Source organism: Oncorhynchus mykiss, chromosome 21 (genome assembly GCF_057628025.1).
Source record: "Oncorhynchus mykiss isolate SJ-2025 chromosome 21, ASM5762802v1, whole genome shotgun sequence".
Classification (NCBI taxonomy): Eukaryota; Metazoa; Chordata; class Actinopteri; order Salmoniformes; family Salmonidae; genus Oncorhynchus; species Oncorhynchus mykiss.
The window spans coordinates 35931564-35946205 of NC_143042.1; the positions used below are offsets into that span (position 1 = coordinate 35931564).

Below are 14642 nucleotides of genomic sequence, written 5' to 3' on the forward strand. Positions count from 1 at the left end.
TATCTCGCGAGAAGGACAATGTTGGTCCAGTGTGTTTGTGTGTAAATGTATGCCTATACGCCATGAAAGTGACTAGCCACTTCATCATTCTTCCGGAGTCAGTCCCCTAATTATTTTTGAATGGGCTTGGCGATTATATATTACATTTGTGAAAATGCAGTTGTTTAAAATATATATTTATCATAATATATTTGTGATTGTGGCTGAATTTACTCCTGCCAGATGCCTTTTAATATAATGTTGCGCTGACGAACATTGCGCTACATCTTTGCCCTTTTAAGGCCATTCAAAAAGCTAACAAACATTAGAAAACTACAGGGCTACTTCCTTGAAAATGTTGCTGCACTTTCGATGCACGTTAACACAACCATTGGAACAAAGTGTTGTTGTTTCGTAAACTCCATGTTCAGTTGGATGAGAGTACAAATGGCCAGCGATCTAGCGTCAGTATTAAATACACCACAAGTCTCTGTGGCGCAATTGGTTAGCGCGTTAGACTGTTAATCTAAAGGTTGGTGGTTCGAGCCCACCCAGGGATGACAGTTTGTTGTGCTCCATGATATCGATGTGATGTCCTTTACCTGTTATGAGATTCCTGTTACATTGCCGTGCTGAGGGTCAATGCCAACACAAGCCTCTCTCGTGCAATCAGTTAGTGTGTTTGACTGTCAATCTAAAGGTTGGTGCTTTGACACCACCCAGGGATGACATTTTTCAGATTGTGAAGTCCCCCTTCCTGACTTGGCGTGAGCTTCCATGAGACTTTGGCCTGCTGAGGGTCAGTATAACCACAAGTCTCTGTGGTGCAATTTGTTGGCGCGTTAGACTGTTCATTTAAAAGTTGGTGATTTGAGCCCACCCAGGGATGCTGTCTTTCTATTTCTAGTGATATGGAAGACATTCCTGGCCTTACAGTAAGCTTGCTTTTGACCTGCTGTGTTTCCTGTTGTAACATGTGATTGGTGTGTTGTTGAACGTGAAAGATGACAAGTTACTATACCTACTGGTAAAATGGCTGTCAATGGTCTCTGATCTTCTGTTACTCAATAGCTTGATCATTCTGTGTTCTCCAAGGAACATATCATTTATTCTTATTAATCTGGCTAGTATGACAACGTAAATTATGTCAATCTGGTATGAAAAAACGTATTATTTATATTTATCTCGCGAGAAGGACAATGTTGGTCCAGTGTGTTTGTGTGTAAATGTATGCCTATACGCCATGAAAGTGACTAGCCACTTCATCATTCTTCCGGAGTCAGTCCCCTAATTATTTTTGAATGGGCTTGGCGATTATATATTACATTTGTGAAAATGCAGTTGTTTAAAATATATATTTATCATAATATATTTGTGATTGTGGCTGAATTTACTCCTGCCAGATGCCTTTTAATATAATGTTGCGCTGACGAACATTGCGCTACATCTTTGCCCTTTTAAGGCCATTCAAAAAGCTAACAAACATTAGAAAACTACAGGGCTACTTCCTTGAAAATGTTGCTGCACTTTCGATGCACGTTAACACAACCATTGGAACAAAGTGTTGTTGTTTCGTAAACTCCATGTTCAGTTGGATGAGAGTACAAATGGCCAGCGATCTAGCGTCAGTATTAAATACACCACAAGTCTCTGTGGCGCAATTGGTTAGCGCGTTAGACTGTTAATCTAAAGGTTGGTGGTTCGAGCCCACCCAGGGATGACAGTTTGTTGTGCTCCATGATATCGATGTGATGTCCTTTACCTGTTATGAGATTCCTGTTACATTGCCGTGCTGAGGGTCAATGCCAACACAAGCCTCTCTCGTGCAATCAGTTAGTGTGTTTGACTGTCAATCTAAAGGTTGGTGCTTTGACACCACCCAGGGATGACATTTTTCAGATTGTGAAGTCCCCCTTCCTGACTTGGCGTGAGCTTCCATGAGACTTTGGCCTGCTGAGGGTCAGTATAACCACAAGTCTCTGTGGTGCAATTTGTTGGCGCGTTAGACTGTTCATTTAAAAGTTGGTGATTTGAGCCCACCCAGGGATGCTGTCTTTCTATTTCTAGTGATATGGAAGACATTCCTGGCCTTACAGTAAGCTTGCTTTTGACCTGCTGTGTTTCCTGTTGTAACATGTGATTGGTGTGTTGTTGAACGTGAAAGATGACAAGTTACTATACCTACTGGTAAAATGGCTGTCAATGGTCTCTGATCTTCTGTTACTCAATAGCTTGATCATTCTGTGTTCTCCAAGGAACATATCATTTATTCTTATTAATCTGGCTAGTATGACAACGTAAATTATGTCAATCTGGTATGAAAAAACGTATTATTTATATTTATCTCGCGAGAAGGACAATGTTGGTCCAGTGTGTTTGTGTGTAAATGTATGCCTATACGCCATGAAAGTGACTAGCCACTTCATCATTCTTCCGGAGTCAGTCCCCTAATTATTTTTGAATGGGCTTGGCGATTATATATTACATTTGTGAAAATGCAGTTGTTTAAAATATATATTTATCATAATATATTTGTGATTGTGGCTGAATTTACTCCTGCCAGATGCCTTTTAATATAATGTTGCGCTGACGAACATTGCGCTACATCTTTGCCCTTTTAAGGCCATTCAAAAAGCTAACAAACATTAGAAAACTACAGGGCTACTTCCTTGAAAATGTTGCTGCACTTTCGATGCACGTTAACACAACCATTGGAACAAAGTGTTGTTGTTTCGTAAACTCCATGTTCAGTTGGATGAGAGTACAAATGGCCAGCGATCTAGCGTCAGTATTAAATACACCACAAGTCTCTGTGGCGCAATTGGTTAGTGCGTTAGACTGTTAATCTAAAGGTTGGTGGTTCGAGCCCACCCAGGGAAGACAGTTTGTTGTGCTCCATGATATCGATGTGATGTCCTTTACCTGTTATGAGATTCCTGTTACATTGCCGTGCTGAGGGTCAATGCCAACACAAGCCTCTCTCGTGCAATCAGTTAGTGTGTTTGACTGTCAATCTAAAGGTTGGTGCTTTGACACCACCCAGGGATGACATTTTTCAGATTGTGAAGTCCCCCTTCCTGACTTGGCGTGAGCTTCCATGAGACTTTGGCCTGCTGAGGGTCAGTATAACCACAAGTCTCTGTGGTGCAATTTGTTGCCGCGTTAGACTGTTCATTTAAAAGTTGGTGATTTGAGCCCACCCAGGGATGCTGTCTTTCTATTTCTAGTGATATGGAAGACCTTCCTGGCCTTACAGTAAGCTTGCTTTTGACCTGCTGTGTTTCCTGTTGTAACATGTGATTGGTGTGTTGTTGAACGTGAAAGATGACAAGTTACTATACCTACTGGTAAAATGGCTGTCAATGGTCTCTGATCTTCTGTTACTCAATAGCTTGATCATTCTGTGTTCTCCAAGGAACATATCATTTATTCTTATTAATCTGGCTAGTATGACAACGTAAATTATGTCAATCTGGTATGAAAAAACGTATTATTTATATTTATCTCGCGAGAAGGACAATGTTGGTCCAGTGTGTTTGTGTGTAAATGTATGCCTATACGCCATGAAAGTGACTAGCCACTTCATCATTCTTCCGGAGTCAGTCCCCTAATTATTTTTGAATGGGCTTGGCGATTATATATTACATTTGTGAAAATGCAGTTGTTTAAAATATATATTTATCATAATATATTTGTGATTGTGGCTGAATTTACTCCTGCCAGATGCCTTTTAATATAATGTTGCGCTGACGAACATTGCGCTTCATCTTTGCCCTTTTAAGGCCATTCAAAAAGCTAACAAACATTAGAAAACTACAGGGCTACTTCCTTGAAAATGTTGCTGCACTTTCGATGCACGTTAACACAACCATTGGAACAAAGTGTTGTTGTTTCGTAAACTCCATGTTCAGTTGGATGAGAGCACGAATGGCCAGTGATCTAGAGTCAGGATTAAATACACCACAAGTCTCTGTGGCGCAATTGGTTAGTGCGTTAGACTTTTAATCTAAAGGTTGGTGGTTCAAGCCCACCCAGGGACGACAGTTTTCAGTTTGTTGTGCTCCATGATGTCGATGTGACGTCCTGTACCTGTTATGAGATTCCTGTTAAATTGCCGTGCTGAGGGTCAATGCCAACACAAGCCTCTCTCGTGCAATCAGTTAGTGTGTTTGACTGTCAATCTAAAGGTTGGTGCTTTGACACCACCCAGGGATGACATTTTTCAGATTGTGAAGTCCCCCTTCCTGACTTGGCGTGAGCTTCCATGAGACTTTGGCCTGCTGAGGGTCAGTAATACCACAAGTCTCTGTGGTGCAATTTGTTGGCGCGTTAGACTGTTCATTTAAAAGTTGGTGATTTGAGCCCACCCAGGGATGCTGTCTTTCTATTTCTAGTGATATGGAAGACCTTCCTGGCCTTACAGTAAGCTTGCTTTTGACCTGCTGTGTTTCCTGTTGTAACATGTGATTGGTGTGTTGTTGAACATGAAAGATGACAACTTACTATACCTACTGGTAAAATGGCTGTCAATGGTCTCTGATCTTCTGTTACTCAATAGCTTGATCATTCTGTGTTCTCCAAGGAACATATAATTCATTCTTATTCATCTGGCTAGTATGACAATGTAAATGATGTCAATCTGGTATGAAAAAACGTATTATTTATATTTATCTCGCGAGAAGGACAATGTTGGTCCAGTGTGTTTGTGTGTAAATGTATGCCTATACGCCATGAAAGTGACTAGCCACTTCATCATTCTTCCGGAGTCAGTCCCCTAATTATTCTTGAATGGGCTTGGCGATTATATATTACATTTGTGAAAATGCAGTTGTTTAAAATATATATTTATCATAATATATTTGTGATTGTGGCTGAATTTACTCCTGCCAGATGCCTTTTAATATAATGTTGCGCTGACGAACATTGCGCTACATCTTTGCCCTTTTAAGGCCATTCAAACAGCTAACAAACATTAGAAGACTACAGGGCTACTTCCTAGAAAATGTTGCTGCACTTTCGATGCACGTTGACACAACCATTGGAACAAAGTGTTGTTGTTTCGTAAACTCCATGTTCAGTTGGATGAGAGTACAAATGGCCAACGATATAGCGTCAGTATTAAATACACCACAAGTCTCTGTGGCGCAATTGGTTAGCGCGTTAGACTGTTAATCTAAAGGTTGGTGGTTCGAGCCCACCCAGGGACGACAGTTTTCAGTTTGTTGTGCTCCATGATGTCGATGTGACGTCCTGTACCTGTTATGAGATTCCTGTTAAATTGCCGTGCTGAGGGTCAATGCCAACACAAGCCTCTCTCGTGCAATCAGTTAGTGTGTTTGACTGTCAATCTAAAGGTTGGTGCTTTGACACCACCCAGGTATGACATTTTTCAGATTGTGAAGTCCCCCTTCCTGACTTGGCGTGAGCTTCCATGAGACTTTGGCTTGCTGAGGGTCAGTATAACCACAAGTCTCTGTGGTGCAATTTGTTGGCGCGTTAGACTGTTCATTTAAAAGTTGGTGATTTGAGCCCACCCAGGGATGCTGTCTTTCTATTTCTAGTGATATGGAAGACCTTCCTGGCCTTACAGTAAGCTTGCTTTTGACCTGCTGTGTTTCCTGTTGTAACATGTGATTGGTGTGTTGTTGAACATGAAAGATGACAAGTTACTATACCTACTGGTAAAATGGCTGTCAATGGTCTCTGATCTTCTGTTACTCAATAGCTTGATCATTCTGTGTTCTCCAAGGAACATATAATTTATTCTTATTCATCTGGCTAGTATGACAACGTAAATGATGTCAATCTGGTATGAAAAAACATATTATTTATATTTATCTCGCGAGAAGGACAATGTTGGTCCAGTGTGTTTGTGTGTAAATGTATGCCTATACGCCATGAAAGTGACTAGCCACTTCATCATTCTTCCGGAGTCAGTCCCCTAATTATTTTTGAATGGGCTTGGCGATTATATATTACATTTGTGAAAATGCAGTTGTTTAAAATATATATTTATCATAATATATTTGTGATTGTGGCTGAATTTACTCCTGCCAGATGCCTTTTAATATAATGTTGCGCTGACGAACATTGCGCTACATCTTTGCCCTTTTAAGGCCATTCAAACAGCTAACAAACATTAGAAAACTACAGGGCTACTTCCTTGAAAATGTTGCTGCACTTTCGATGCACGTTAACACAACCATTGGAACAAAGTGTTGTTGTTTCGTAAACTCCATGTTCAGTTGGATGAGAGCACAAATGGCCAGCGATCTAGCGTCAGTATTAAATACACCACAAGTCTCTGTGGCGCAATTGGTTAGCGCGTTAGACTGTTAATCTAAAGGTTGGTGGTTCGAGCCCACCCAGGGACGACAGTTTTCAGTTTGTTGTGCTCCATGATGTCGATGTGACGTCCTGTACCTGTTATGAGATTCCTGTTAAATTGCCGTGCTGAGGGTCAATGCCAACACAAGCCTCTCTCGTGCAATCAGTTAGTGTGTTTGACTGTCAATCTAAAGGTTGGTGCTTTGACACCACCCAGGGATGACATTTTTCAGATTGTGGAGATGTGAACTGACCCTTCCTGACTTGGCGTGAGCTTCCATGAGACTTTGGCCTGCTGAGGGTCAGTATAACCACAAGTCTCTGTGGTGCAATTTGTTGGCGCGTTAGACTGTTCATTTAAAAGTTGGTGATTTGAGCCCACCCAGGGATGCTGTCTTTCTATTTCTAGTGATATGGAAGACCTTCCTGGCCTTACAGTAAGCTTGCTTTTGACCTGCTGTGTTTCCTGTTGTAACATGTGATTGGTGTGTTGTTGAACATGAAAGATGACAAGTTACTATAACTACTGGTAAAATGGCTGTCAATGGTCTCTGATCTTCTGTTACTCAATAGCTTGATCATTCTGTGTTCTCCAAGGAACATATAATTTATTCTTATTAATCTGGCTAGTATGACAACGTAAATGATGTCAATCTGGTATGAAAAAACATATTATTTATATTTATCTCGCAAGAAGGACATTGTTGGTCCAGTGTGTTTGTGTGTAAATGTATGCCTATACGCCATGAAAGTGACTAGCCACTTCATCATTCTTCCGGAGTCAGTCCCCTAATTATTTTTGAATGGGCTTGGCGATTATATATTACATTTGTGAAAATGCAGTTGTTTAAAATATATATTTATCATAATATATTTGTGATTGTGGCTGAATTTACTCCTGCCAGATGCCTTTTAATATAATGTTGCGCTGACGAACATTGCGCTACATCTTTGCCCTTTTAAGGCCATTCAAAAAGCTAACGAACATTAGAAAACTACAGGGCTACTTCCTTGAAAATGTTGCTGCACTTTCGATGCACGTTAACACAACCATTGGAACAAAGTGTTGTTGTTTCGTAAACTCCATGTTCAGTTGGATGAGAGCACAAATGGCCAGCGATCTAGCGTCAGTATTAAATACACCACAAGTCTCTGTGGCGCAATTGGTTAGCGCGTTAGACTGTTAATCTAAAGGTTGGTGGTTCGAGCCCACCCAGGGACGACAGTTTTCAGTTTGTTGTGCTCCATGATGTCGATGTGACGTCCTGTACCTGTTATGAGATTCCTGTTAAATTGCCGTGCTGAGGGTCAATGCCAACACAAGCCTCTCTCGTGCAATCAGTTAGTGTGTTTGACTGTCAATCTAAAGGTTGGTGCTTTGACACCACCCAGGCATGACATTTTTCAGATTGTGAAGTCCCCCTTCCTGACTTGGCGTGAGCTTCCATGAGACTTTGGCTTGCTGAGGGTCAGTATAACCAGTTTCAGTTTGTTGTGCTCCATGATGTCGATGTGACGTCCTGTACCTGTTATGAGATTCCTGTTAAATTGCCGTGCTGAGGGTCAATGCCAACACAAGCCTCTCTCGTGCAATCAGTTAGTGTGTTTGACTGTCAATCTAAAGGTTGGTGCTTTGACACCACCCAGGCATGACATTTTTCAGATTGTGAAGTCCCCCTTCCTGACTTGGCGTGAGCTTCCATGAGACTTTGGCTTGCTGAGGGTCAGTATAACCGGAAGTCTCTGTGGTGCAATTTGTTGGCGCGTTAGACTGTTCATTTAAAAGTTGGTGATTTGAGCCCACCCAGGGATGCTGTCTTTCTATTTCTAGTGATATGGAAGACCTTCCTGGCCTTACAGTAAGCTTGCTTTTGACCTGCTGTGTTTCCTGTTGTAACATGTGATTGGTGTGTTGTTGAACATGAAAGATGACAAGTTACTATACCTACTGGTAAAATGGCTGTCAATGGTCTCTGATCTTCTGTTACTCAATAGCTTGATCATTCTGTGTTCTCCAAGGAACATATAATTTATTCTTATTCATCTGGCTAGTATGACAACGTAAATGATGTCAATCTGGTATGAAAAAACATATTATTTATATTTATCTCGCGAGAAGGACAATGTTGGTCCAGTGTGTTTGTGTGTAAATGTATGCCTATACGCCATGAAAGTGACTAGCCACTTCATCATTCTTCCGGAGTCAGTCCCCTAATTATTTTTGAATGGGCTTGGCGATTATATATTACATTTGTGAAAATGCAGTTGTTTAAAATATATATTTATCATAATATATTTGTGATTGTGGCTGAATTTACTCCTGCCAGATGCCTTTTAATATAATGTTGTGCTGACGAACATTGCGCTACATCTTTGCCCTTTTAAGGCCATTCAAACAGCTAACAAACATTAGAAAACTACAGGGCTACTTCCTTGAAAATGTTGCTGCACTTTCGATGCACGTTAACACAACCATTGGAACAAAGTGTTGTTGTTTCGTAAACTCCATGTTCAGTTGGATGAGAGCACAAATGGCCAGCGATCTAGCGTCAGTATTAAATACACCACAAGTCTCTGTGGCGCAATTGGTTAGCGCGTTAGACTGTTAATCTAAAGGTTGGTGGTTCGAGCCCACCCAGGGACGACAGTTTTCAGTTTGTTGTGCTCCATGATGTCGATGTGACGTCCTGTACCTGTTATGAGATTCCTGTTAAATTGCCGTGCTGAGGGTCAATGCCAACACAAGCCTCTCTCGTGCAATCAGTTAGTGTGTTTGACTGTCAATCTAAAGGTTGGTGCTTTGACACCACCCAGGCATGACATTTTTCAGATTGTGAAGTCCCCCTTCCTGACTTGGCGTGAGCTTCCATGAGACTTTGGCTTGCTGAGGGTCAGTATAACCACAAGTCTCTGTGGTGCAATTTGTTGGCGCGTTAGACTGTTCATTTAAAAGTTGGTGATTTGAGCCCACCCAGGGATGCTGTCTTTCTATTTCTAGTGATATGGAAGACCTTCCTGGCCTTACAGTAAGCTTGCTTTTGACCTGCTGTGTTTCCTGTTGTAACATGTGATTGGTGTGTTGTTGAACATGAAAGATGACAACTTACTATACCTACTGGTAAAATGGCTGTCAATGGTCTCTGATCTTCTGTTACTCAATAGCTTGATCATTCTGTGTTCTCCAAGGAACATATCATTTATTCTTATTCATCTGGCTAGTATGACAACGTAAATGATGTCAATCTGGTATGAAAAAACATATTATTTATATTTATCTCGCGAGAAGGACAATGTTGGTCCAGTGTGTTTGTGTGTAAATGTATGCCTATACGCCATGAAAGTGACTAGCCACTTCATCATTCTTCCGGAGTCAGTCCCCTAATTATTTTTGAATGGGCTTGGCGATTATATATTACATTTGTGAAAATGCAGTTGTTTAAAATATATATTTATCATAATATATTTGTGATTGTGGCTGAATTTACTCCTGCCAGATGCCTTTTAATATAATGTTGCGCTGACGAACATTGCGCTACATCTTTGCCCTTTTAAGGCCATTCAAACAGCTAACAAACATTAGAAAACTACAGGGCTACTTCCTTGAAAATGTTGCTGCACTTTCGATGCACGTTAACACAACCATTGGAACAAAGTGTTGTTGTTTCGTAAACTCCATGTTCAGTTGGATGAGAGCACAAATGGCCAGCGATCTAGCGTCAGTATTAAATACACCACAAGTCTCTGTGGCGAAATTGGTTAGCGCGTTAGACTGTTAATCTAAAGGTTGGTGGTTCGAGCCCACCCAGGGACGACAGTTTTCAGTTTGTTGTGCTCCATGATGTTGATGTGACGTCCTGTACCTGTTATGAGATTCCTGTTAAATTGCCGTGCTGAGGGTCAATGCCAACACAAGCCTCTCTCGTGCAATCAGTTAGTGTGTTTGACTGTCAATCTAAAGGTTGGTGCTTTGACACCACCCAGGGATGACATTTTTCAGATTGTGAAGTCCCCCTTCCTGACTTGGCGTGAGCTTCCATGAGACTTTGGCCTGCTGAGGGTCAGTATAACCACAAGTCTCTGTGGTGCAATTTGTTGGCGCGTTAGACTGTTCATTTAAAAGTTGGTGATTTGAGCCCACCCAGGGATGCTGTCTTTCTATTTCTAGTGATATGGAAGACCTTCCTGGCCTTACAGTAAGCTTGCTTTTGACCTGCTGTGTTTCCTGTTGTAACATGTGATTGGTGTGTTGTTGAACATGAAAGATGACAACTTACTATACCTACTGGTAAAATGGCTGTCAATGGTCTCTGATCTTCTGTTACTCAATAGCTTGATCATTCTGTGTTCTCCAAGGAACATATAATTTATTCTTATTCATCTGGCTAGTATGACAACGTAAATGATGTCAATCTGGTATGAAAAAACATATTATTTATATTTATCTCGCGAGAAGGACAATGTTGGTCCAGTGTGTTTGTGTGTAAATGTATGCCTATACGCCATGAAAGTGACTAGCCACTTCATCATTCTTCCGGAGTCAGTCCCCTAATTATTTTTGAATGGGCTTGGCGATTATATATTACATTTGTGAAAATGCAGTTGTTTAAAATATATATTTATCATAATATATTTGTGATTGTGGCTGAATTTACTCCTGCCAGATGCCTTTTAATATAATGTTGCGCTGACGAACATTGCGCTACATCTTTGCCCTTTTAAGGCCATTCAAACAGCTAACAAACATTAGAAAACTACAGGGCTACTTCCTTGAAAATGTTGCTGCACTTTCGATGCACGTTAACACAACCATTGGAACAAAGTGTTGTTGTTTCGTAAACTCCATGTTCAGTTGGATGAGAGCACAAATGGCCAGCGATCTAGCGTCAGTATTAAATACACCACAAGTCTCTGTGGCGAAATTGGTTAGCGCGTTAGACTGTTAATCTAAAGGTTGGTGGTTCGAGCCCACCCAGGGACGACAGTTTTCAGTTTGTTGTGCTCCATGATGTCGATGTGACGTCCTGTACCTGTTATGAGATTCCTGTTAAATTGCCGTGCTGAGGGTCAATGCCAACACAATCCTCTCTCGTGCAATCAGTTAGTGTGTTTGACTGTCAATCTAAAGGTTGGTGCTTTGACACCACCCAGGCATGACATTTTTCAGATTGTGAAGTCCCCCTTCCTGACTTGGCGTGAGCTTCCATGAGACTTTGGCTTGCTGAGGGTCAGTATAACCAGTTTCAGTTTGTTGTGCTCCATGATGTCGATGTGACGTCCTGTACCTGTTATGAGATTCCTGTTAAATTGCCGTGCTGAGGGTCAATGCCAACACAAGCCTCTCTCGTGCAATCAGTTAGTGTGTTTGACTGTCAATCTAAAGGTTGGTGCTTTGACACCACCCAGGCATGACATTTTTCAGATTGTGAAGTCCCCCTTCCTGACTTGGCGTGAGCTTCCATGAGACTTTGGCTTGCTGAGGGTCAGTATAACCACAAGTCTCTGTGGTGCAATTTGTTGGCGCGTTAGACTGTTCATTTAAAAGTTGGTGATTTGAGCCCACCCAGGGATGCTGTCTTTCTATTTCTAGTGATATGGAAGACCTTCCTGGCCTTACAGTAAGCTTGCTTTTGACCTGCTGTGTTTCCTGTTGTAACATGTGATTGGTGTGTTGTTGAACATGAAAGATGACAAGTTACTATACCTACTGGTAAAATGGCTGTCAATGGTCTCTGATCTTCTGTTACTCAATAGCTTGATCATTCTGTGTTCTCCAAGGAACATATAATTTATTCTTATTCATCTGGCTAGTATGACAACGTAAATGATGTCAATCTGGTATGAAAAAACATATTATTTATATTTATCTCGCGAGAAGGACAATGTTGGTCCAGTGTGTTTGTGTGTAAATGTATGCCTATACGCCATGAAAGTGACTAGCCACTTCATCATTCTTCCGGAGTCAGTCCCCTAATTATTTTTGAATGGGCTTGGCGATTATATATTACATTTGTGAAAATGCAGTTGTTTAAAATATATATTTATCATAATATATTTGTGATTGTGGCTGAATTTACTCCTGCCAGATGCCTTTTAATATAATGTTGCGCTGACGAACATTGCACTACATCTTTGCCCTTTTAAGGCCATTCAAACAGCTAACAAACATTAGAAAACTACAGGGCTACTTCCTTGAAAATGTTGCTGCACTTTCGATGCACGTTAACACAACCATTGGAACAAAGTGTTGTTGTTTCGTAAACTCCATGTTCAGTTGGATGAGAGCACAAATGGCCAGCGATCTAGCGTCAGTATTAAATACACCACAAGTCTCTGTGGCGAAATTGGTTAGCGCGTTAGACTGTTAATCTAAAGGTTGGTGGTTCGAGCCCACCCAGGGACGACAGTTTTCAGTTTGTTGTGCTCCATGATGTCGATGTGACGTTATGAGATTCCTGTTAAATTGCCGTGCTGAGGGTCAATGCCAACACAATCCTCTCTCGTGCAATCAGTTAGTGTGTTTGACTGTCAATCTAAAGGTTGGTGCTTTGACACCACCCAGGCATGACATTTTTCAGATTGTGAAGTCCCCCTTCCTGACTTGGCGTGAGCTTCCATGAGACTTTGGCTTGCTGAGGGTCAGTATAACCAGTTTCAGTTTGTTGTGCTCCATGATGTCGATGTGACGTCCTGTACCTGTTATGAGATTCCTGTTAAATTGCCGTGCTGAGGGTCAATGCCAACACAAGCCTCTCTCGTGCAATCAGTTAGTGTGTTTGACTGTCAATCTAAAGGTTGGTGCTTTGACACCACCCAGGCATGACATTTTTCAGATTGTGAAGTCCCCCTTCCTGACTTGGCGTGAGCTTCCATGAGACTTTGGCTTGCTGAGGGTCAGTATAACCACAAGTCTCTGTGGTGCAATTTGTTGGCGCGTTAGACTGTTCATTTAAAAGTTGGTGATTTGAGCCCACCCAGGGATGCTGTCTTTCTATTTCTAGTGATATGGAAGACCTTCCTGGCCTTACAGTAAGCTTGCTTTTGACCTGCTGTGTTTCCTGTTGTAACATGTGATTGGTGTGTTGTTGAACATGAAAGATGACAAGTTACTATACCTACTGGTAAAATGGCTGTCAATGGTCTCTGATCTTCTGTTACTCAATAGCTTGATCATTCTGTGTTCTCCAAGGAACATATAATTTATTCTTATTCATCTGGCTAGTATGACAACGTAAATGATGTCAATCTGGTATGAAAAAACATATTATTTATATTTATCTCGCGAGAAGGACAATGTTGGTCCAGTGTGTTTGTGTGTAAATGTATGCCTATACGCCATGAAAGTGACTAGCCACTTCATCATTCTTCCGGAGTCAGTCCCCTAATTATTTTTGAATGGGCTTGGCGATTATATATTACATTTGTGAAAATGCAGTTGTTTAAAATATATATTTATCATAATATATTTGTGATTGTGGCTGAATTTACTCCTGCCAGATGCCTTTTAATATAATGTTGCGCTGACGAACATTGCGCTACATCTTTGCCCTTTTAAGGCCATTCAAACAGCTAACAAACATTAGAAAACTACAGGGCTACTTCCTTGAAAATGTTGCTGCACTTTCGATGCACGTTAACACAACCATTGGAACAAAGTGTTGTTGTTTCGTAAACTCCATGTTCAGTTGGATGAGAGCACAAATGGCCAGCGATCTAGCGTCAGTATTAAATACACCACAAGTCTCTGTGGCGAAATTGGTTAGCGCGTTAGACTGTTAATCTAAAGGTTGGTGGTTCAAGCCCACCCAGGGACGACAGTTTTCAGTTTGTTGTGCTCCATGATGTTGATGTGACGTCCTGTACCTGTTATGAGATTCCTGTTAAATTGCCGTGCTGAGGGTCAATGCCAACACAAGCCTCTCTCGTGCAATCAGTTAGTGTGTTTGACTGTCAATCTAAAGGTTGGTGCTTTGACACCACCCAGGGATGACATTTTTCAGATTGTGAAGTCCCCCTTCCTGACTTGGCGTGAGCTTCCATGAGACTTTGGCCTGCTGAGGGTCAGTATAACCACAAGTCTCTGTGGTGCAATTTGTTGGCGCGTTAGACTGTTCATTTAAAAGTTGGTGATTTGAGCCCACCCAGGGATGCTGTCTTTCTATTTCTAGTGATATGGAAGACCTTCCTGGCCTTACAGTAAGCTTGCTTTTGACCTGCTGTGTTTCCTGTTGTAACATGTGATTGGTGTGTTGTTGAACATGAAAGATGACAACTTACTATACCTACTGGTAAAATGGCTGTCAATGGTCTCTGATCTTCTGTTACTCAATAGCTTGATC

At 41.3% G+C, this 14642-nt stretch overlaps 4 non-coding genes across 4 annotated transcripts; all 4 read left to right on the top strand.

Annotated features, from left to right (window-relative positions):
* The first annotated feature begins 5112 nt into the window (after window positions 1–5112).
* Window positions 5113–5186, top strand: trnan-guu (transfer RNA asparagine (anticodon GUU)). The gene has a single exon. It is a non-coding gene; the product is annotated as a tRNA-Asn (tRNA).
* A 1093-nt stretch (window positions 5187–6279) lies between these two features.
* On the top strand, window positions 6280–6353 carry trnan-guu (transfer RNA asparagine (anticodon GUU)). Its single transcript has one exon. It is a non-coding gene; the product is annotated as a tRNA-Asn (tRNA).
* A 1101-nt stretch (window positions 6354–7454) lies between these two features.
* trnan-guu (transfer RNA asparagine (anticodon GUU)) lies at window positions 7455–7528 on the top strand. Its single transcript has one exon. It is a non-coding gene; the product is annotated as a tRNA-Asn (tRNA).
* Window positions 7529–8876: 1348 nt separating this feature from the next.
* On the top strand, window positions 8877–8950 carry trnan-guu (transfer RNA asparagine (anticodon GUU)). The gene has a single exon. It is a non-coding gene; the product is annotated as a tRNA-Asn (tRNA).
* The last annotated feature ends 5692 nt before the right edge of the window (window positions 8951–14642 follow it).